Here is a 23,250-nt window from a genome sequence, read left to right on the forward strand (position 1 = left end):
ACGTCTCTCCACATGCTCAGTTCTGAGAGAAAATTTGTGTGAAAGCCGTCCTTCACCTATCTTGTTTGGAACACAAAGTTTCTCTTCAGTTGCAAACTCCACTCCATACATATATATGGGCTGGTACTAGCTCCAACTCGATTTTACAGTGAAAACAGCAGGAACTTCAAACCGGCACTAGGAAACAGACTGAGAAACCTGAGTAAAACTTTCTCCTGCAACCCGTTCAATTTGTGCTAGATGAACGAACGTCTCTCCACATGCTCAGTTCTGAGAGATAAGTGTGTGTGAATGCCGTCCTTCAGCTAGCTTGTAAGGAACACAAAGTTTCTCTTCAGTTGCAAACTCCACTCCATACATATATATGGGGAGGTACTAGCTCCAACTCGGTTTTATAGTGAAAACTGCAGGAACTTCAAACCGGCACTAGGAAACAGACTGAGAATCCAGAGTAAAAGTTTCTACTGCAACCCGTTCCCTTTGTGCTAGATGAACGAACGTCTCTCCACATGCTCAGTTCTGAGAGATAAGTGTGTGTGAAAGCCGTCCTTCACCTAGCTTGTTGGGAACACAAAGTTTCTCTTCAGTTGCAAACTCCACTCCATACATATATATGGGAAGGTATTAGCTCCAACTCGGTTTTACAGAGAAAATTGCAGGAACTTCAAACCGGCGCTAGGAAACAGACCGAGAAACCAGAGTAAAAGTTTCTCCTGCAACACTTTCCATTTGTGCTAGATGAACGAACGTCTCTCCACATGCTCAGTTCTGAGAGATAAGTGTGTGTGAAAGCCGTCCTTCACTTAGCTTGTTGGGAACACAAAGTTTCTCTTCAGTTGCAAACTCCACTCCGTACATATATATAGGGAAGTACTAGCTCCAACTCGGTTTTACAGTGAAAACTGCAGGAACTTCAAACCGGCACTAGGAAACAGACCGAGAAACCAGAGTAAAAGATTCTCCTGCAAACCGTTCCATTTGTGCTAGATGAACGAACGTCTCTCCACATGCTCAGTTCTGAGAGATAAGTGTGTGTGAAAGCCGTCCTTCACCTAGCTTGTTGGGAACACAAAGTTTCTCTTCAGTTGAAACTCCACTCCATTCATATATATGGGGAGGTACTAGCTCCAACTCAGTTTTACAGTGAAAAATGGAAGAACTTCAAACCGGCACTAGAAATCAGACCGAGAAAGCAGAGTAAAAGTTTCTCCTGCAACCCGTTCCCTTTGTGCTAGATGAACGAACGTCTCTCCACATTCTCAGTTCTGAGAGATAAGTGTGTGTGAAAGCCGTCCTTCACCTAGCTTGTTGGGAACACATAGTTTCTCTTCAGTTGCAAACTCCACTCCATACATATATATGGGGTGGTACAAGCTCCAAATCGGTTTTACAGTGAAAACTGCAGGAACTTCAAACCGGCACTAGGAAACAGACCGAGAAACCAGAGTAAAATTTTCTCCTGCAACCCGTTCATTTGTGCTAAATGAACGAAAGTCTCTCCACATGCTAAGTTCTGAGAGATAAGTGTGTGTGAAAGCGGTCCTTCAATTAGCTTGTTGGGAACACAAAGTTTCTCTTCAGCTGCAAACTCCACTCCATACATATATATGGGGATGTACTAGCTCCAACTCGGTTTTACAGTGAAAACTGCAGGAACTTCAAACCGGCACTAGGAAACAGACTGAGAAAGCAGAGTAAAAGTTTCCCCTGCAAACCGTTCCCTTTGTGCTAGATGAACGAACGTCTCTCCACATGCTCAGTTCTGAGAGGTAAGTTTGTGTGAAAGCCGTCCTTCACCTAGCTTGTTGGGAACACAAAGTTTCTCTTTAGTTGCAAACTCCACTCCTTACATATATATGGGGATGTACTAGCTCCAACTCGGTTTTACAGTGAAAACTGCAGGAACTTCAAACCGGCACTAGGAAACAGACTGAGAAACCAGAGTAAAAGTTTCCCCTGCAACCCGTTCCCTTTGTGCTAGATGAACGAACGTCTCTCCACATGCTCAGTTCTGAGAGTTAAGTTTGTGTGAAAGCCGTCCTTCACCTAGCTTGTTGGGAACACAAAGTTTCTCTTTAGTTGCAAACTCCACTCCTTACATATATATGGGCAGGTACTAGCTCCAACTCGGTTTTACAGTGAAAACTGCAGGAACTTCAAACCGGCACTAGGAAACATACTGAGAAACCAGAGTAAAAGTTTCTCCTGCAACCCGTTCCCTTTGTGCTAGATGAACGAACGTCTCTCCACATGCTCAGTTCTTAGAGGTAATTTTGTGTGAAAGCCGTCCTTCACCTAGCTTGTTGGGAACACAAAGTTTCTCTTCATTTGCAAACTCCACTCCATACATATATATGGGGAGGTACTAGCTCCACCTCGGTTTTACAGTGAAAACTGCAGGAACTTCAAACCGGCACTAGGAAACCGACTGAGAAACCAGAGTAAAAGTTTCCCCCGCAACCCGTTCCCTTTGTGCTAGAAGAACGAACGTCTCTCCACATGCTCAGTTCTGAGAGATAAGTGTGTGTGAAAGCCGTCCTTGACCTAGCTTGTTGGGAACACAAAGTTTCTCTTCAGTTGCAAACTCCACTCCATACATATATATGGGGAGTTACTAGCTCCAACTCGGTTTTACAGTGAAAACTGCAGGAACTTCAAACCGGCACTAGGAAACAGACCGAGAAACCAGAGTAAAAGTTTCTCCTGCAACCCGTTCCATTTGTGCTAAATGAACGAACGTCTCTCCACATGCTCAGTTCTGAGAGATAAGTGTGTGTGGAAGCCGTCCTTCACCTAGCTTGTTGGGAACACAAAGATTCTCTTCAGTTGCAAACTCCAATCCATACATATATATGGGGAAGTACTAGCTCCAACTCGGTTTTACAGTGAAAACTGCAGGAACTTCAAACCGGCACTAGGAAACAGACCGAGAAACCAGAGTAAAAGTTTCTCCTGCAACCCGTTCCATTTGTGCTAGATGAACGAATGTCTCTCCACATGATCAGTTCTGAGAGATATATGTGTGTGGAAGCCGTACTTCACCTATGTTGTTGGGAACACAAAGTTTTTTTCAGTTGCCAACTCCACTCCATACATACATATGGGGAGGTACAAGCTCCAACTCGGTTTTACAGTGAAAACTGCAGGAACTTCAAACCGGCACTAGGAAACCGACTGAGAATCCAGAGTAAAAGTTTCTCCTGCAACACGTTCCCTTTGTGCTACATGAACGAACGTCTCTCCACATGCTCAGTTCTGAGAGATAAGTGTGTGTGAAAGCCGTCCTTCACCTAGCTTGTTGGGAACACAAAGTTTCTCTTCAGTTGCAAACTCCACTCCATACATATATATGGGGAGGTTCAAGCTCCAACTCGGTTTTGCAGTGAAAACTGCAGGAAATTCAAACAGGCACTAGGAAACAGACTGAGAAACCAGAGTAAAAGTTTCTCCTGCAACCCGTTCCCTTTGACCTAGGTGAACGAACTTCTCTCCACATGTTCAGTTTTGAGAGATATTTGTGTGTGGAAGCCGTCCTTCACCAAGCTTGTTGGGAACACAAAGTTTCTCTTCAGTTGCAAACTCCACTCCATACATATATATGTGGAGATACTAGCTCCAACTCTGTTTTACAGTGAAAACTGCAGGAACTTCAAACCGGCAGTAGGAAACAGACTGAGAAACCAGAGTAAAATTTCCCCTGCCAACCGTTCCTTTGTGCTACATGAACGAACGTCTCTCCACATGCTCAGTTCTGAGAGATAAGTTTGTGTGAAAACCGTCCTTCACCTAGCTTGTTGGTAACACAAAGATTCTCTTCAGTTGCAAACTCCACTCCATACATATATATGGGGAGGTACAAGCTCCAACTCGGTTTTACAGTGAAAACTGCAGGAATTTCTAACCGGCACTAGGAAACAGACCGAGAAACCAGAGTAAAAGTTTCTCCTGCAACCCGTTCCTTTGTACTAGATGAACGAAAGTCTCTCCACATGCTCAGTTCTGAGAGATAAGTGTGTGTGAAAGCCGTCCTTCCCGTAGCTTGTTTGGAACACAAAGTTTCTCTTCAGTTGCAAATTCCAGTCCATACATATATATGGGGAAGTACTAGCTCCAACTCGGTTTTACAGTGAAAACTGCAGAAACTTCATACCGGCACTAGGAAACAGACCGAGAAACCAGAGTAAAAGTTTGTCCTGCAACCCGTTCCCTTTGTGCTAGGTGTACGAACTTCTCTCCACATGCACAGTTTTGAGAGATAAGTGTGTGTGAAAGCCGTCCTTCACCTAGCTTTTTGGGAATACAAAGTTTCTCTTCAGTTGCAAACTCCACTCCATACATATATATGTGGAGATACTAGCTCCAACTCTGTTTTAGAGTGAAAACTGCAGGAACTTCAAACCGGCACTAGGAAACAGACTGAGAAACCAAAGTAATAGTTTCTCCTGCAAACCGTTCCCTTTGTGCTAGATGAACGAACGTCTCTCCACATGCTCAGTTCTGAGAGATAAGTGTGTGTGAAAGCCGTCCTTCAAATAGCTTATTGGGAACACAAAGTTCCTCTTCAGTTGCAAACTCCACTCCATACATATATATGGGGAGGTACTAGCTCCAACTCGGTTTTACACTGAAAACTGCAGGAACTTAAAACCGGCACTAGGAAACAGACTGAGAAACCAGAGTAATAGTTTCTCCTGCAACCCGTTCCCTTTGTGCTAGATGAACGAACGTCTCTCCACATGCTCAGTTCTGAGAGATAAGTTTCCGTGAAAGCCGTCCTTCACCTAGCTTGTTGGGAACACAAAGTTTCTCTTCAGTTGCAAACTCCACTCCATACATATATATGGGGAGGTACTAGCTCCAACTCGGTTTTACAGTGAAAACTGCAGGAAATTCAAACCGGCACTAGGAAACAGACTGAGAAACCAGAGTAAAAGTTTCTCCTGCAACCGGTTCAATTTGTGCTAGATGAACGAACGTCTGTCCACATGCTCAGTTCTGAGAGATAAGTGTGTGTGAAAGCCGTTCTTCACCTAGCTTGTTGGGAACACAAAGTTTCTCTTCAGTTGCAAACTCCACTCCGTACATATATATGGGGAGGTACTAGCTCCAACACTTTTTTACAGTGAAAACTGCAGGAACTTCAAACCGGCACTAGGAAACAGACCGAGAAACTAGAGTAAAAGTTTCTCCTGCAACCAGTTCCCTTTGTGCTAGATGAACGAACGTCTCTCCACATGCTCAGTTCTGAAAGATAAGTGTGTGTGTAAGCCGTACTTCACCTAGATTGTTGGGAAAACAAAGTTTCTCTTCACTTGCAAACTCCTCTCTATACATATATATGGGGAGGTACAAGCTACAACACGGTTTTACTGTGAAAACTGCAGGAAATTCAAACAGGCACTAGGAAACAGACTGAGAAACCAGAGAAAAAGTTTCTCCTGCAACGCGTTCCATTTTTGCTAGATGAACGAACGTCTCTCCACATGCTCAGTTCTGAGAGATAAGTTTCTGTGAAAGCCGTCCTTCACCTAGCTTGTTGGGAACACAAAGTTTCTCTTCAGTTGCAAACTCCACTCCATACATATATATGGGCAGGTACTAGCTCCAACTCGGTTTTACAGTGAAAACTGCAGGAACTTCAAACCGGCACTAGGAAACAGACTGAGAAACCAGTGTAAAAGTTTCTCCTGCAACCGGTTCAATTTGTGCTAGATGAACGAACGTCTCTCCACATGCTCAGTTCTGAGAGATAAGTGTGTGTGAAAGACTTTCTTCACCTAGCTTGTTGGGAACACAAAGTTTCTCTTCAGTTGCAAACTCCAATCCATACATATATATGGGGAGGTACTAGCTCCAACTCTGTTTTACAGTGAAAACTGCAGGAACTTCAAACCGGCACTAGGAAACAGACTGAGAAACCAGAGTAAAAGTTTCTCCTGCAACCCGTTCCTTTGTGATAGATGAACGAACGTCTCTCCACATGCTCAGTTCTGAGAGAAAAGTGTGTGTGAAAGCCGTCCTTCACCTATCTTGATGGGAACACCAAGTTTCTCTTCAGTTGCAAACTCCACTCCATACATATATATGGGGAGGTACTAGCTCCAACTCGGTTTTACAGTGAAAACTGCAGGAACTTCAAACCGGCACTAGGAAACAGACTGAGAAACCAGAGTAAAAGTTTCCCCTGCAACGCGTTCCCTTTGTGCTAGATGAACGAACGTCTCTCCACATGCTCAGTTCTGAGAGATAAGTGTGTGTGTAAGCCGTACTTCACCTAGATTGTTGGGAAAACAAAGTTTCTCTTCACTTGCAAACTCCTCTCTATACATATATATGGGGAGGTACAAGCTACAACACGGTTTTACTGTGAAAACTGCAGGAAATTCAAACAGGCACTAGGAAACAGACTGAGAAACCAGAGAAAAAGTTTCTCCTGCAACGCGTTCCATTTTTGCTAGATGAACGAACGTCTCTCCACATGCTCAGTTCTGAGAGATAAGTTTCTGTGAAAGCCGTCCTTCACCTAGCTTGTTGGGAACACAAAGTTTCTCTTCAGTTGCAAACTCCACTCCATACATATATATGGGCAGGTACTAGCTCCAACTCGGTTTTACAGTGAAAACTGCAGGAACTTCAAACCGGCACTAGGAAACAGACTGAGAAACCAGTGTAAAAGTTTCTCCTGCAACCGGTTCAATTTGTGCTAGATGAACGAACGTCTCTCCACATGCTCAGTTCTGAGAGATAAGTGTGTGTGAAAGACTTTCTTCACCTAGCTTGTTGGGAACACAAAGTTTCTCTTCAGTTGCAAACTCCAATCCATACATATATATGGGGAGGTACTAGCTCCAACTCTGTTTTACAGTGAAAACTGCAGGAACTTCAAACCGGCACTAGGAAACAGACTGAGAAACCAGAGTAAAAGTTTCTCCTGCAACCCGTTCCCTTTGTGCTAGATGAACGAACGTCTCTCCACATGCTCAGTTCTGAGAGAAAAGTGTGTGTGAAAGCCGTCCTTCACCTATCTTGATGGGAACACCAAGTTTCTCTTCAGTTGCAAACTCCACTCCATACATATATATGGGGAGGTACTAGCTCCAACTCGGTTTTACAGTGAAAACTGCAGGAACTTCAAACCGGCACTAGGAAACAGACTGAGAAACCAGAGTAAAAGTTTCCCCTGCAACGCGTTAACTTTGTGCTAGATGAACGAACGTCTCTCCACATGCTCAGTTCTGAGAGATAAGTGTGTGTGAAAGCCGTCCTTCACCTATCTTGTTGGGAACACAAATTTTCTCTTCAGTTGCAAACCACATTCTATACATATATATGGGGAGGTACTAGCTCCAACTCGGTTTTACAGTGAAAACTGCAGGAACTTCAAACCTGCACTAGGAAACAGACTGAGAAACCAGAGTAACAGTTTCTCCTGCAACCCGTTCCCTTTGTGCTAGATGAACGAACGTCTCTCCACATGCTCAGTTCTGAGAGATATGTGTGTGTGAAAGCCGTCCTTCACCTAGCTTGTTGGGATCACAAAGTTTCTCTTCAGTTGCAAACTCCACTCCATACATATATATGGGGAGGTACTAGCACCAACTCGGGTTTACTGTGGTAACTGCAGGAACTTCAAACCGGCACTAGGAAACAGACTGAGAAACCAGAGTAAAAGTTTCTCCTGCAACCCGTTCCATTTGTGCTAGATGAACGAACGTCTCTCCACATGCTCAGTTCTGAGAGATAACAGTGTGTGAAGCCATTCTTCACCTTGCTTGTTGGGAACACAAAGTTTCTCTTCAGTTGCAAACCCAAGTCCATACATATATATGGGGAGGTACTAGCTCCAACTCGGTTTTACCGTGAAAACTGCAGGAACTTCAAACCGGCACTAGGAAACAGACTGAGATACCAGAGGAAAAGTTTCTCCTGCAACCCGTTCCATTTATGCTAGATGAACGAACGTCTCTCCACATGCTCAGTTCTGAGAGATAAGTGTGTGTGAAAGCCGTCCTTCACCTAGCTTGTTGGGAAACCAAAGTTTCTCTTCAGTTGCAAACTCCACTCCTTACATATATATTGGGAGGTACAAGCTCCAACTCGGTTTTACAGTGAAAACTGCAGGAACGTCATACCGGCACTAGGAAACAGACTGAGAAACCAGAGTAAAAGTTTCTCCTGCAACCCGTTCCCTTTGTGCTAGATGAACAAAAGTCTCTCCACATGCCCAGTTCTGAGAGATAAGTGGGTGTGAAAGCCGTCCTTCACATATCTTGTTGGGAACACGAAGTTTCTATTCAGTTGCTAACTCCACACCATACATATATATGGGGAGGTACTAGCTCCAACTCGGTTTTACAGTGAAAACTGCAGGATCATCAAACCGGCACTAGGAAACAGACCGAGAAACCAGAGGAATAGTTTCTCCTGCAACCCGTTCCATTTGTGCTAGATGAACGAACGTCTCTCCACATGCTCAGTTCTGAGTGATAAGTGTGTGTGGAAGCCGTCCTTCACCTAGCTTGTTGGGAACACAAAGTTTCTCTTCAGTGGCAAACTCCACTCCACACATATATATGGGGTGGTACTAGCTCCAACTCGGTTTTACAGTGAAAATTGCAGGAACTTCTAACCGGCACTAGGAAACAGACTGAGAAACCAGAGTAAAAGTTTTTCCTGCAAACCGTTCCCTTTGTGCTAGATGAACGAACGTCTCTCCACATGCTCAGTTCTGAAAGATAAGTGTGTGTGTAAGCCGTACTTCACCTAGATTGTTGGGAAAACAAAGTTTCTCTTCACTTGCAAACTCCTCTCTATACATATATATGGGGAGGTACAAGCTACAACACGGTTTTACTGTGAAAACTGCAGGAAATTCAAACAGGCACTAGGAAACAGACTGAGAAACCAGAGAAAAAGTTTCTCCTGCAACGCGTTCCATTTTTGCTAGATGAACGATAGTCTCTCCACATGCTCAGTTCTGAGAGATAAGTGTGTGTGAAAGCCGTCCTTCACCTAGCTTGTTGGGAACACAAAGTTTCTCTTCAGTTGCAAACTCCAGTCCATACATATATATGGGGAGGTACTAGCTCCAACTCGGTTTTACAGTGAAAACTGCAGGAACTTCAAACCGGCACTAGGAAACAGACTGAGAAACCAGAGTAAATGTTTCTCCTGCAACCGGTTCAATTTGTGCTAGATGAACGAACGTCTCTCCACATGCTCAGTTCTGGGAGATACGTGTGTGTGAAAGAAGTACTTCACCTAGCTTGTTGGGAACACAAAGTTTCTCTTCAGTTGCAATCTCCACTCCATACATATATATGTGGAGGTACAAGCTCCAACTCGGTTTTACAGTGAAAACTGCAGGAACTTCAAACCGGCACTAGGAAACAGACTGAGAAACCAGAGTAAAAGTTTCTCCTGCAACCCGTTCCTATGTGCTAGATGAACGAACGTCTCTCCACATGCTCAGTTCTGAGAGATAAGTGTGTGTGAAAGCCGTCCTTCACCTAGCTTGTTGGGAACACAAAGTTTCTCTTCAGATGCAAACTCCACTCCATACATATATATGGGGAGGTACTAGCTCCAACTCGGTTTTACACTGAAAACTGCAGGAACTTCAAACCGGCACTAGGAAACAGACTGAGAAACCAGAGTAAATTTTCTCCTGCAACCCGTTCCCTTTGTGCTAGATGAACGAACGTCTCCCCACATGCTCAGTTCTGAGAGATAAGTTTCTGTGAAAGCCGTCCTTCACCTAGCTTGTTGGGAACACAAAGTTTCTCTTCAGTTGCAAACTCCACTCCATACATATATATGGGCAGGTACTAGCTCCAACTCGGTTTTACAGTGAAAACTGCAGGAACTTCAAACCTGCACTAGGAAACAGACTGTGAAACCAGAGTAACAGTTTCTCCTGCAACCCGTTCCCTTTGTGCTAGATGAACGAACGTCTCTCCACATGCTCAGTTCTGAGAGATATGTGTGTGTGAAAGCCGTCCTTCACCTAGCTTGTTGGGATCACAAAGTTTCTCTTCAGTTGCAAACTCCACTCCATACATATATATGGGGAGGTACTAGCACCAACTCGGGTTTACTGTGATAACTGCAGGAACTTCAAACCGGCACTAGGAAACAGACTGAGAAACCAGAGTAAAAGTTTCTCCTGCAACCCGTTCCATTTGTGCTAGATGAACGAACGTCTCTCCACATGCTCAGTTCTGAGAGATAACAGTGTGTGAAGCCATTCTTCACCTTGCTTGTTGGGAACACAAAGTTTCTCTTCAGTTGCAAACCCAAGTCCATACATATATATGGGGAGGTACTAGCTCCAACTCGGTTTTACCGTGAAAACTGCAGGAACTTCAAACCGGCACTAGGAACCAGACTGAGATACCAGAGGAAAAGTTTCTCCTGCAACCCGTTCCATTTATGCTAGATGAACGAACGTCTCTCCACATGCTCAGTTCTGAGAGATAAGTGTGTGTGAAAGCCGTCCTTCACCTAGCTTGTTGGGAAACCAAAGTTTCTCTTCAGTTGCAAACTCCACTCCTTACATATATATTGGGAGGTACAAGCTCCAACTCGGTTTTACAGTGAAAACTGCAGGAACGTCATACCGGCACTAGGAAACAGACTGAGAAACCAGAGTAAAAGTTTCTCCTGCAACCAGTTCCCTTTGTGCTAGATGAACAAAAGTCTCTCCACATGCCCAGTTCTGAGAGATAAGTGGGTGTGAAAGCCGTCCTTCACATATCTTGTTGGGAACACGAAGTTTCTATTCAGTTGCTAACTCCACACCATACATATATATGGGGAGGTACTAGCTCCAACTCGGTTTTACAGTGAAAACTGCAGGATCATCAAACCGGCACTAGGAAACAGACCGAGAAACCAGAGGAATAGTTTCTCCTGCAACCCGTTCCATTTGTGCTAGATGAACGAACGTCTCTCCACATGCTCAGTTCTGAGTGATAAGTGTGTGTGGAAGCCGTCCTTCACCTAGCTTGTTGGGAACACAAAGTTTCTCTTCAGTGGCAAACTCCACTCCACACATATATATGGGGTGGTACTAGCTCCAACTCGGTTTTACAGTGAAAATTGCAGGAACTTCAAACCGGCACTAGGAAACAGACCGAGAAACTAGAGTAAAAGTTTTTCCTGCAAACCGTTCCCTTTGTGCTAGATGAACGAAAGTCTCTCCATATGCTCAGTTCTGAAAGATAAGTGTGTGTGTAAGCAGTACTTCACCTAGATTGTTGGGAAAACAAAGTTTCTCTTCACTTGCAAACTCCTCTCCATACATATATATGGGGAGGTACTAGCTCCAACACGGTTTTACTGTGAAAACTGCAGGAATTTCAAACCGGCAGTAGAAACAGACTGAGAAACCAGAGAAAAAGTTTCTCCTGCAAACCGTTCCCTTTTTGCTAGATGAACGAACGTCTCTCCACATGCACAGTTCTGAGAGATAAGTGTGTGTGAAAGCCGTCCTTCACCTAGCTTGTTGGGAACACAAAGTTTCTCTTCAGTTGCAAACTCCACTCCATACATATATATGGGGAGGTACTAGCTCCAACTCGGTTTTGCAGTGAAAACTGCAGGAACTTCAAACCGGCACTAGGAAACAGACTGAGAAACCAGAGTAAAAATTTCTCCTGCATCCCGTTCAATTTGTGCTAGATGAACGAACGTCTCTCCACATGCTCAGTTCTGAGAGATAAGTTTGTGTGAAAGAAGTACTTCACCTAGCTTGTTGGGAACACAAAGTTTCTCTTCAGTTGCAAACTCCACTCCATACATATATATGGGGAGGTACTAGCTCCAACTCGGTTTTACAGTGAAAACTGAAGGAACTTCAAACCGGCACTAGGAAACAGACCGAGAAACCAGAGTAAAAGTTTCTCCTGCAACACGTTTCTCTGTGCTAGATGAACGAACGTCCCTCCACATGCTCAGTTATGAGATATAAGTGTGTGAGAAAGCCGTCCTTCACCTAGCTTGTTGGGAACACAAAGTTTCTATACAGTTGCAAACTCCAATCCATACATATATATGGGGAGGTACTAGCTCCAACTCTGTTTTACAGTGAAAACTGCAGGAACTTCAAACCGGCATTAGGAAACAGACTGAGAAACCAGAGTAAAAGTTTCCCCTGCAACCCGTTCCCTTTGTGCTAGGTGAACGAACTTCTCTCCACATGCTCAGTTCTGAGAGATAAGTGTGTGTGAAAGCAGTCCTTCAACGAGCTTGTTGGGAACACAAAGTTTCTCTTCAGTTGCAATCTCCACTCCATACATATATATGGGGAGGTACTAGCTCCAACTCGGGTTTACAGGGAAAACTGCAGGAACTTCAAACCAGCTCTAGGAAACAGACCGAGAAACCGGAGTAAAAGTTTCTCCTGCAACCCGTTCGTTTGTGCTAGGTGAACGAACGTCTCTCCACATGATCAGTTCTGAGAGATAATTGTGTGTGAAGCCGTCCTTAAGCTAGCTTGTTGGGAACTCAAAGTTTCTCTTCAGTTGCAAACTCCACTCCATACATATATTTGGGGAGGTATTAGCTCCAACTCGGTTTTATAGTGAAAACTGCAGTAACTTCAAACCGGCACTAGGAAAAAGACTTAGAAACCAGAGTAAATGTTTCTCCTGCAAACCATTCCATTTGTGCTAGATGAACGAACGTCTCTCCACATGCTCAGTTCTGAGAGATAAGTGTGTGTGAAAGCCGTCCTTTACCTAGCTTGTTGGGAACACAAAGTTTCTCTTCAGTTGCAAACTCCACTCCATACATATATATGGGGAGGTACTAGCTCCAACTCGGTTTTACAGTGAAAATTGCAGGAACTTCAAAACGGCACTAGGAAACAGACCGAGAAACCAGAGTACAAGTTTCTCCTGCAAACCTTTCCATTTGTGCTAGATGAACGAACGTCTCTCCACATGCTCAGTTCTGAGAGATAATTGTGTGTGAAAGCCGTCCTTCACCTAGCTTGTTGGGAACACAAAATTTCTCTTCACTTGCAAATCCACTCCATACATATATATGGGGAGGTACTAGCTCCAACTCGGTTTTATAGTGAAAACTGCAAGAACTTCAAACCGGCACTAGGAAACAGACTGAGAAACCAGAGTAAATGTTTCTACTGCAACCCGTTCCCTTTGTGCTAGATGAACGAACGTCCCTCCACATGCTCAGTTCTGAGAGATAAGTGTGTGTGAAAGCCGCCCTTCACCTAGCTTGTTGGGAACACAAAGTTTCTCTTCAGTTGCAAACTCCACTCCTTACATATATATGGGGAGGTACTAGCTCCAACTCGGTTTTACAGTGAAAACTGCAGGAACTTCAAACCGGCACTAGGAAACAGACTGAGAAACCAGAGTAAAAGTTTCTCCTGCAACACGTTCCTATGTGCTAGATGAACGAATGTCTCTCCACATGCTCAGTTCTGAGAGATAAGTGTGTGTGAAAGCCGTCCTTCACCTAGCTTGTTGGGAACACAAAGTTTCTCTTCAGTTGCAAACTCCACTCCATACATATATATGGGGAAGTACTAGCTCCAACTCGGTTTTACAGTGAAAATTGCAGGAACTTCAAACCGGCACTAGGAAACAGACTGAGAAACCAGAGTAAAAGTTTCTCCTGCAACCCGTTCCATTTGTGCTAGATGAACGAACGTCTCTCCACATGCTCAGTTCTGAGAGATAAGTGTGTGTGAAAGCCGTCCTTCACCTAGCTTGTTGGGAACACAAAGTTTCTCTTCACTTGCAAACCCCACTCCATACATATATATGTGGAGGCACTAGCTCCAACTCGGTTTTACAGTGAAAACTGCAGGAACTTCAAACCGGCACTAGGAAACAGACTGAGAAACCAGAATAAAATTTCTCCTTCAACACGTTCCCTTTTGCTAGATGAACGAACGTCTCTCAACATGCTCAGTTCTGAGAGATAAGTGTGTTTGAAAGCCGTCCTTCACCTAGCTTGTTGGGAACACAAAGTTTCTCTTCAGTTGCAAACTACAATCCATACATATATATGGGGAGGTACAAGCTCCAACTCGGTTTTACAGTGAAAACAGCAGGAACTTCAAACCGGCACTAGGAAACAGACTGAGAAACCAGAGTAAAAGTTTCTCCTGCAAACCTTTCCCTTTGTGCTTGATGAACGAACGTCTCTCCACATGCTCAGTTCTGAGAGATATGTGTGTGTGAATGCCGTCCTTAACCTAGCTTGTTGGGAACACAAAGTTTCTCTTCACTTGCAAAATCCACTCCGTACATATATATGGGGAAGTACTAGCTCCAACTCGCTTTTACAGTGAAAAAAGCAGGAACTTCAAACCGGCACTAGTAAACAGACTGAGAAACCAGAGTAAAGTTTCTCCTGCAACCGGTTCAATTTGTGCTAGATGAACGAACGTCTCTCCACATGCTCAGTTCTGAGAGATAAGTGTGTGTGAAAGCCGTCCTTCAGCTAGCTTGTTGGGAACACAAAGTTTCTCTTCAGTTGCAAACTCCACTCCATACATATATATGGGGAGGTACTAGTTCCAACTCGGTTTTACAGTGATAACTGCAAGAACTTCAAACCGGCACTAGGAAACAGACCGAGAAACCAGAGTAAAAGTTTCTCCTGCAACCCGTTCTCTCTGTGCTAGATGAAGGAACGTCTCTCCACATGCTCAGTTCTGAGAGATAAGTGTGTGTGAAAGCCGTACTTCACCTAGCTTGTTGGGAACACATAGATTCTCTTCAGTTGCAAACTCCACTCCATACATATATATGGGGAGGTACAAGCTCCAACTCGGTTTTACAGTGAAAACTGCAGGAATTTCAAACCGGCACAAGGAAACAGACCGAGAAACCAGAGTAAAAGTTCCTCCTGCAACCCGTTCCTTTGTGCTAGATGAACGAATGTCTCTCCACATGCTCAGTTCTGAGAGATAAGTGTGTGTGAAAGCCGTTCTTCCCCCAGCTTGTTTGGAACACAAAGTTTCTCTTCAGTTGCAAACTCCAGTCCATACAAATATATGGGGAAGTACTAGCTCCAACTCGGTTTTACAGTGAAAACTGCAGGAAATTCAAACCGGCACTAGGAAACAGACTGAGAAACCAGAGTAAAAGTTTCTACTGCAACCCGTTCCCTTTTGGCTAGGTGAACGAACTTCTCTCCACATGCTCAGTTTTGAGAGATAAGTGTGTGTGAAAGCCGTCCTTCACCTTGCTTGTTGGGAACACAAAGTTTCTCTTCAGTTGCAAACTCCACTCCATACATATATATGTGGAGATACTAGCTCCAACTCTGTTTTACAGTGAAAACTGCAGGAACTTCAAACCGGCACTAGGAAACAGACTGAGAAAACAGAGTAAAAGTTTCTCCTGCAACCCTTTCCCTTTGTGCTAGATGAACGAACGTCTCTCCACATGCTCAGTTCTGAGAGATAACTGTGTGTGAAAGCCGTCCTTCACCTAGCTTGTTGGGAACACAAAGTTTCTCTTCAGTTGCAAACTCCACTCCATACATATATATAGGGAGGTACTAGCTCCAACTCGGTTTTACAGTGAAAACTGCAGGAACTTCAAAACGGCATTAGGAAACAGACTGAGAAAGCAGAGTAAAAGTTTCTCCTGCAACCCGTTCAATTTGTGCTAGATGAACGAACGTCTCTCCACATGCTCAGTTCTGAGAGATAAGTGTGTGTGAAAGCCGTCCTTCACCTAGCTTGTTGGGAACACAAAATTTCTCTTCAGTTGCAAACTCCACTCCATACATATATTTTGGGAGGTACTAGCTCCAACTCGGTTTTACAGTGAAAACTGCAGGAACTTCAAAACGGCACTAGGAAACAGACTGAGAATCCAGAGAAAAAGTTTTTCCTGCAACACGTTCCTTCGTGCTAGATGAACGAACGTCTCTCCACATGCTCAGTTCTGAGAGATAAGTGTGTGTGAAAGCCGTCCTTCACCTAGCTTGTTGGGAACACAAAGTTTCTCTTCAGTTGCAAACTCCACTCCATTCATATATATGGGTAGGTACTAGCTCCAACTCGGTTTTACAGTGAAAACTGCAGGAACTTCAAACCGGCACTAGGAAACAGACTGAGAAACCAGAGTAAAAGTTTCCACCGCAACCCATTCCCTTTGTGCTAGATGAACGAACGTCTCTCCACATGCTCAGTTCTGAGAGATAAGTGTGTGTGAAAGCCGTCCTTCACCTAGCATGTTGGGAAAACAAAGTTTCTCTTCAGTTGCAAACTCCACTCCATACATATATATGGGGAGGTACTAGCTCCAACTCGGTATTACAGTGAAAACTGCAGGAACTTCAAACCGGCACTAGGAAACAGATCGAGAAACCAGAGTACAAGTTTCCACTGCAACCCGTTCCATTTGTGCTAAATGAACGAACGTCTCTCCACATGCTCAGTTCTGAGAGATAAGTGTGTGTGGAAGCCGTCCTTCACCTAGCTTGTTGGGAACACAAAGTTTCTCTTCAGTTGCAAACTCCAATCCATACATATATATGGGGAGGTACTAGCTCCAACTCGGTTTTACAGTGAAAACTGCAGGAACTTCAAACCGCACTAGGAAACAGACCGAGAAACCAGAGTAAAAGTTTCTCCTGCACCCCGTTCAATTTGTGCTATATGAACGAACGTCTCTCCACATGCTCAGTTCTGAGAGATAAGTGTGTTTGAAAGCCGCACTTCACCTATCTTGTTGGGAACACAAAGTTTTTCTTCACTTGCCAACTCCACTCCATACATACATATGGGGAGGTAAAGCTCCAACTCCGTTTTACAGTGAAAACTGCAGGAACTTCAAACCGGCACTAGGAAACAGACCGAGAAACCAGAGTAAAAGTTTCCCCTGCAAACCTTTCCCATTGTGCTAGATGAACGAACGTCTCTCCACATGCTCAGTTCTGAGAGATAAGTGTGTGTGAAAGCCGTTCTTCAGCTAGCTTGTTGGGAAAACAAAGTTTCTCTTCAGTTGCATACTCCACTCCATACATATATATGGGGACGTACAAGCTCCAACTCGGTTTTACAGTGAAAACTGCAGGAACTTCAAACCGGCACTAGGAAACAGACTGAGAAACCAGAGTAAAAGTTTCTCCTGCAACCCGTTCCCTTTGTGCTAGATGAACGAACGTCTCTCCACATGCTCAGTTCTGAGAGATAAGTGTGTGTGAAAGCCGCCCTTCACCTAGCTTGTTGGGAACACAAAGTTTCTCTTCAGTTGCAAACTCCACTCCGTAAATATATATGGGGAAGTACAAGCTCCAACTCGGTTTTACATTGAAAATTGCAGGAACTTCAAACCGGCACTAGGAAACACACTGAGAAACCAGAGTAAAAGTTTCTCCTGCAACCCGTTCCATTTGTGCTAGATGAACGAACGTCTCTCCACATGCTCAGTTCTGAGAGATAAGTGTGTGTGTAAGAAGTCCTTCACCTAGATTGTTGGGAACACAAAGTTTCTCTTCACTTGCAAACTCCACTCCATACATTTATATGGGGAGGTACTAGCTCCAACTCGGTTTTACAGTGAAAACTGCAGGAACTTCAAACTGGCACTAGGAAACAGACTGAGAAACCAGAGTAAAAGTTCCTCCTGCAACCCGTTCCCTTTGTGCTAGATGAACGAAGGTCTCTCCACATGCTCAGTTCTGAGAGATAAGTTTCTGTGAAAGCCGTCCTTCACCTAGCTTCTTGGGAACACAAAGTTTCTCTTCAGTTGCAAACTCCACTCCATACATATATATGGGCAGGTACTAGCTCCAACTCGCTTTTACAGTGAAAAAAGCAGGAACTTCAAACCGGCACTAGGAAACAGACTGAGAAACCAGAGTAAAAGTTTCTCCTGCATCCGGTTCAATATGTGCTAGATGAACGAACGTCTCTCCACATGCTCAGTTCTGAGAGATATGTGTGTGTGAAAGCTGTTCTTCACCTAGCTTGTTGGGAACACAAAGTTTCTCTTCAATTTCAAACTCCACTCCATACATATATATGGGAAGGTACTAGCTCCAACTCTGTTTTACAGTGAAAAATGCAGGAACTTCAAACCGGCACTAGGAAACAGACCGAGAAACCAGAGTAAAAGTTTCTCCTGCAACCCGTTCCCTTTGGGCTAGGTGAACGAACTTCTCTCCACATGCTAAGTTTTGAGAGATAAGTGTGTGTGAAAGCCGTCCTTCACCTATCTTGTTGGGAACACAAAGTTTCTCTTCAGTTGCAAACTCCACTCCATACATATATATGGGGAGGTACTAGCTCCAACACGGTTTTACAGTGAAAACTGCAGGAACTTAAAACCGGCACTAGGAAACAGACCGAGAAACCAGAGTAAAAGTTTCTCCTGCAACCCGTTCAATTTGTGCTATATGAACGAACGTCTCTCCACATGCTCAGTTCTGAGAGATAAGTGTGTTTGAAAGCCGCACTTCACCTATCTTGTTGGGAACACAAAGTTTTTCTTCACTTGCCAACTCCACTCCATACATACATATGGGGAGGTAAAGCTCCAACTCCGTTTTACAGTGAAAACTGCAGGAACTTCAAACCGGCACTAGGAAACAGACCGAGAAACCAGAGTAAAAGTTTCACCTGCAAACCTTTCCCATTGTGCTAGATGAACGAACGTCTCTCCACATGCTCAGTTCTGAGAGATAAGTGTGTGTGAAAGCCGTTCTTCAGCTAGCTTGTTGGGAAAACAAAGTTTCTCTTCAGTTGCATACTCCACTCCATACATATATATGGGGACGTACAAGCTCCAACTCGGTTTTACAGTGAAAACTGCAGGAACTTCAAACCGGCACTAGGAAACAGACTGAGAAACCAGAGTAAAAGTTTCTCCTGCAACCCGTTCCCTTTGTGCTAGATGAACGAACGTCTCTCCACATGCTCAGTTCTGAGAGATAAGTGTGTGTGAAAGCCGCCCTTCACCTAGCTTGTTGGGAACACAAAGTTTCTCTTCAGTTGCAAACTCCACTCCGTAAATATATATGGGGAAGTACAAGCTCCAACTCGGTTTTACATTGAAAATTGCAGGAACTTCAAACCGGCACTAGGAAACACACTGAGAAACCAGAGTAAAAGTTTCTCCTGCAACCCGTTCCATTTGTGCTAGATGAACGAACGTCTCTCCACATGCTCAGTTCTGAGAGATAAGTGTGTGTGTAAGAAGTCCTTCACCTAGATTGTTGGGAACACTAAGTTTCTCTTCACTTGCAAACTCCACTCCATACATTTATATGGGGAGGTACTAGCTCCAACTCGGTTTTACAGTGAAAACTGCAGGAACTTCAAACTGGCACTAGGAAACAGACTGAGAAACCAGAGTAAAAGTTCCTCCTGCAACCCGTTCCCTTTGTGCTAGATGAACGAAGGTCTCTCCACATGCTCAGTTCTGAGAGATAAGTTTCTGTGAAAGCCGTCCTTCACCTAGCTTCTTGGGAACACAAAGTTTCTCTTCAGTTGCAAACTCCACTCCATACATATATATGGGCAGGTACTAGCTCCAACTCGCTTTTACAGTGAAAAAAGCAGGAACTTCAAACCGGCACTAGGAAACAGACTGAGAAACCAGAGTAAAAGTTTCTCCTGCATCCGGTTCAATATGTGCTAGATGAACGAACGTCTCTCCACATGCTCAGTTCTGAGAGATATGTGTGTGTGAAAGCTGTTCTTCACCTAGCTTGTTGGGAACACAAAGTTTCTCTTCAATTTCAAACTCCACTCCATACATATATATGGGAAGGTACTAGCTCCAACTCTGTTTTACAGTGAAAAATGCAGGAACTTCAAACCGGCACTAGGAAACAGACCGAGAAACCAGAGTAAAAGTTTCTCCTGCAACCCGTTCCCTTTGGGCTAGGTGAACGAACTTCTCTCCACATGCTAAGTTTTGAGAGATAAGTGTGTGTGAAAGCCGTCCTTCACCTATCTTGTTGGGAACACAAAGTTTCTCTTCAGTTGCAAACTCCACTCCATACATATATATGTGGAGATACTAGCTCCAACTCTGTTTTACAGTGAAAACTGCAGGAACTTCAAACCGGCACTAGGAAACAGACTGAGAAAACAGAGTAAAAGTTTCTCCTGCAACCCTTTCCCTTTGTGCTAGATGAACGAACGTCTCTCCACATGCTCAGTTCTGAGAGATAAGTGTGTGTGAAAGCCGTCCTTCACCTAGCTTGTTGGGAACACAAAGTTTCTCTTCAGTTGCAAACTCCACTCCATACATATATATGGGGAGGTACAAGCTCCAACTCGGTTTTACAGTGAAAACTGCAGGAACTTCAAACCGGCACTAGGAAACAGACTGAGAAACCAGAGTAAAAGTTTCTCCTGCAACCCGTTCCCTTTGTGCTAGATGAACGAAAGTCTCTCCACATGCTCAGTTCTGAGAGATAAGTGTGTGTGAAAGCCGCCCTTCACCTAGCTTGTTGGGAACACAAAGTTTCTCTTCAGTTGCAAACTCCACTCCATACATATATATGGGGAAGTACAAGCTCCAACTCGGTTTTACAGTGAAAATTGCAGGAACTTCAAACCGGCACTAGGAAACACACTGAGAACCCAGAGTAAAAGTTTCTACTGCAACCCGTTCCATTTGTGCTAGATGAACGAACGTCTCTCCACATGCTCAATTCTGAGAGATAAGTGTGTGTGTAAGAATTCCTTCACCTAGATTGTTGGGAACACAAAGTTTCTCTTCAGTTGCAAACTCCACTCCATATATTTATATGGGGAGGTACTAGCTCCAACTCGGTTTTACAGTGAAAACTGCAGGAACTTCAAACTGGCACTAGGAAACAGACTGAGAAACCAGAGTAAAAGTTCCTCCTGCAACCCGTTCCCTTTGTGCTAGATGAACGAAGGTCTCTCCACATGCTCAGTTCTGAGAGATAAGTTTCTGTGAAAGCCGTCCTTCACCTAGCTTCTTGGGAACACAAAGTTTCTCTTCAGTTGCAAACTCCACTCCATACATATATATGGGCAGGTACTAGCTCCAACTCGGTTTTACAGTGAAAACTGCAGGAAATTCAAACCGGCACTAGGAAACAGACTGAGAAACCAGAGTAAAAGTTTCTCATGCAACCGGTTCAATTTGTGCTAGATGAACGAACGTCTCTCCACATGCTCAGTTCTGAGAGATATGTATGTGTGAAAGCTGTTCTTCACCTAGCTTGTTGGGAAAACAAAGTTTCTCTTCAGTTGCAAACTCCACTCCATACATATATATGGGGAGGTTCTAGCTCCAAATCTGTTTTACAGTGAAAAATGCAGGAACTTCAAACCGGCACTAGGAAACAGACTGAGAAACCAGAGTAAAAGTTTCTACTGCAACCCGTTCCCTTTGGGCTAGGTGAACGAACTTCTCTCCACATGCTCAGTTTTGAGAGATAAGTGTGTGTGAAAGGCGTCCTTCACCTAGCTTGTTGGGAACACAAAGTTTCTCTTCAGTTGCAAACTGCACTCCATACATATATATGTGGGGATACTAGCTCCAACTCTGTTTTACAGTGAAAACTGCAGGAACTTCAAACCGGCACTAGGAAACAGACTGAGAAAACAGAGTAAAAGTTTCTCCTGCAACCCTTTCCCTTTGTGCTAGATGAACGAACGTCTCTCCACATGCTCAGTTCTGAGAGATAAGTGTGTGTGAAAGCCGTCCTTCACCTAGCTTGTTGGGAACACAAAGTTTCTCTTCAGTTGCAAACTCCACTCCATACATATATATGGGGAGGTACTAGCTCCAACTCGGTTTTACAGTGAAAACTGCAGGAACTTATAAACGGCATTAGGAAACAGACTGAGAATGCAGAGTAAAAGTTTCTCCTGCAACCCGTTCAATTTGTGCTAGATGAACGAACGTCTCTCCACATGCTCAGTTCTGAGAGATAAGTGTGTGTGTAAGAAGTCCTTCACCTAGCTTGTTGGGAACACAAAATTTCTCTTCAGTTGCAAACTCCACTCCATACATATATATGGGGAGGTACTAGCTCCAACTCGGTTTTACAGTGAAAACTGCAGGAACTTCACAACGGCACTAGGAAACAGACTGAGAAACCAGAGTAAAAGTTTCTCCTGCAACACGTTCCTTCGTGCTAGATGAACGAACGTCTCTCCACATGCTCAGTTCTGAGAGATAAGTGTGTGTGAAAGCCGTCCTTCACCTAGCTTGTTGGGAACACAAAGCTTCTCTTCAGTTGCAAACTCCACTCCATTCATATATATGGGTAGGTACTAGCTCCAACTCGGTTTTACAGTGAAAACTGCAGGAACTTCAAACCGGCACTAGGAAACAGACTGAGAAACCAGAGTAAAAGTTTCCCCCGCAACCCGTTCCCTTTGTGCTAGATGAACGAACGTCTCTCCACATGCTCAGTTCTGAGAGATAAGTGTGTGTGAAAGCCGTCCTTCACCTAGCTTGTTGGGAAAACAAAGTTTCTCTTCAGTTGCCAACTCCACTTCATACATATATATGGGGAGGTACTAGCTCCAACTCGGTTTTACAGTGAAAACTGCAGGAACTTCAATCCGGCACTAGGAAACAGACCGAGAAACCAGAGTAAAAGTTTCTCCTGCAACCCGTTCCATTTGTGCTAAATGAACGAACGTCTCTCCACATGCTCAGTTCTGAGAGATAAGTGTTTGTGGAAGCCGTCCTTCAACTAGCTTGTTGGGAACACAAAGTTTCTCTTCAGTTGCAAACTCCAATCCATATATATAAGGGGAGGTACTAGCTCCAACTCGGTTTTACAGTGAAAACTGCAGGAACTTCAAACCGGCACTAGGAAACAGACCGAGAAACCAGAGTAAAAGTTTCTCCTGCAACCCGTTCCATTTGTGCTAGATGAACGAACGTCTCTCCACATGCTCAGTTCTGAGTGATAAGTGTGTGTGAAAGCCGCACTTCACCTATCTTGTTGGGAACACAAAGTTTTTCTTCACATGCCAACTCCACTCCATACGTACATATGGGGAGGTACAAGCTCCAACTCGGTTTTACAGTGAAAACTGCAGGAACTTCAAACCGGCACTAGGAAACAGACCGAGAAACCAGAGTAAAAGTTTCTCCTGCAACCCTTTCCCATTGTGCTAGATGAACGAACGTCTCTCCACATGCTCAGTTCTGAGAGATAAGTGTGTGTGAAAGCCGTCCTTCAGCTAGCTTGTTGGGAACACAAAGTTTCTCTTCAGTTGCAAACTCCACTCCATACATATATATGGGG

The sequence above is a fragment of the Camelus bactrianus genome, chromosome 31 (genome assembly GCF_048773025.1).
Source record: "Camelus bactrianus isolate YW-2024 breed Bactrian camel chromosome 31, ASM4877302v1, whole genome shotgun sequence".
Classification (NCBI taxonomy): Eukaryota; Metazoa; Chordata; class Mammalia; order Artiodactyla; family Camelidae; genus Camelus; species Camelus bactrianus.